At 37.3% G+C, this 1,492-nt stretch overlaps 1 non-coding gene across 1 annotated transcript; it reads left to right on the forward strand.

The window, feature by feature from the left end:
- The first annotated feature begins 287 nt into the window (after positions 1-287).
- Positions 288-421, forward strand: LOC144381678 (U4 spliceosomal RNA). The gene has a single exon (XR_013447450.1). It is a non-coding gene; the product is annotated as a U4 spliceosomal RNA (small nuclear RNA).
- Positions 422-1,492: the final 1,071 nt, after the last annotated feature.

Raw genomic sequence — 1,492 nt, forward strand, 5'->3', positions numbered from 1 at the left:
ATCCTGGAATCAAGCCAAATAATCTAACTATTCAAAAATCTGAAGACTATTTCCACCTCAACTACTCCCATTGGTTTTGTAGGCAAGATTGAATTTTGTTATACAATTCTCTAGTTATATATGAACCTTTCGATCTGTTGTTGTTGGTCCTGAACTTGTTCCCACTCTGCCACTGCATCTCGATTACTTGTGAGGTGGAGGCAAAGCAGTATAAGTTTGATACTAATTCCTGTGAATCAGATTTGGCAATTTGACTATGTGTTATCTTCGGTTATCATTGTGTCCCAAGCTTTGCGCAGTGGCAGTATCGTAGCCAATGAGGTTTATCCGAGGCGCGATTATTGCTAATTGAAAACTTATCATTGTGTCCCAGGTTTGCTTTCAGAACCATGAAACATAACAGCTAAAGCACTTTTGGGGGCAAGAAAAAGAAAGGAATGGGAAAACAGAATGAGAACTTGATGCCAAGATGGCTTCCTTCTCATCTTTGTAGAAAATGACAAAAGCTATGGAGCAAATTATGAGTGACAAATCTTATCAATGTTAACTGGAGGAAACAGATCCAAGAGAACTGCTAACTAGATGGATATGCAGCACATAGCAAAAGGGAGATTTGTGAAAAATTATGTTCTCTGGTTGCTCTTAGTAGAACTGATCCCTAAAAGAAGAGACATGAGTAGTAGAAGAAAAGCATATTTTATATCCACCTAGGCAGATGTTATATTTACTCAAAAAGTAACTCAATCATGACCACTGATTATTTTTTAAAAGTGTTCAGGTAAAAAAACCAAACCAAAAACAAAAATAAAAAAATAAAAGTGTTCAGGTAATTGAGGACTGAGGATATGTGCCCCTGAGTCTAGAGTGTATTCTGTTAAATAGTTAAGACATTTCAGAGGAGTAATTGCAGAGGCCTGGTGAATAATCATTGATGATCATGGGAAACCATTGATAATTCTAGATACTGCTAAATGAATTAGATAATTTGGCTTGAGATCTGACCTCCAAATAGCTACAAATTTTTTGTGAACAGATACATTCTGGTGGAATGAAAACTGATGGGCTATACTGAGGGAACACAGGGATTTGGCAAACTTATTTTCAGAGGGGTAGCAGCTACACACACTTATCATCTCACAAATGAAGCTTACCTTCCAAAGTACAGATGTCCCAAGACTGCCTTTGTGATGGCCACTTGGACACATCTCATTCAATGTAATTGATAGAGACTATTATAAATGCTGTGATAAGGACTCCCCAGTCTGAGGATATTTATGTATCTTTGTTATAGGAATGACATTTTTAGGAAGTAGTAACTGACCTAACTGACCCTCCTACTACCATGGGACTGACAGATAGAAACAAGATTCATGAAATTTGAAGAAAGGAATGAAAAAAAAGGGAAATTGGCAGGATTTCTACTGAGGACTTGAAAATCCACTACCAAAATTTGTAGGATGGAGTGGCCACACTGGCATGACACCCACATTTT

This window comes from Halichoerus grypus, chromosome 4, assembly GCF_964656455.1.
Source record: "Halichoerus grypus chromosome 4, mHalGry1.hap1.1, whole genome shotgun sequence".
Taxonomy (NCBI): Eukaryota; Metazoa; Chordata; class Mammalia; order Carnivora; family Phocidae; genus Halichoerus; species Halichoerus grypus.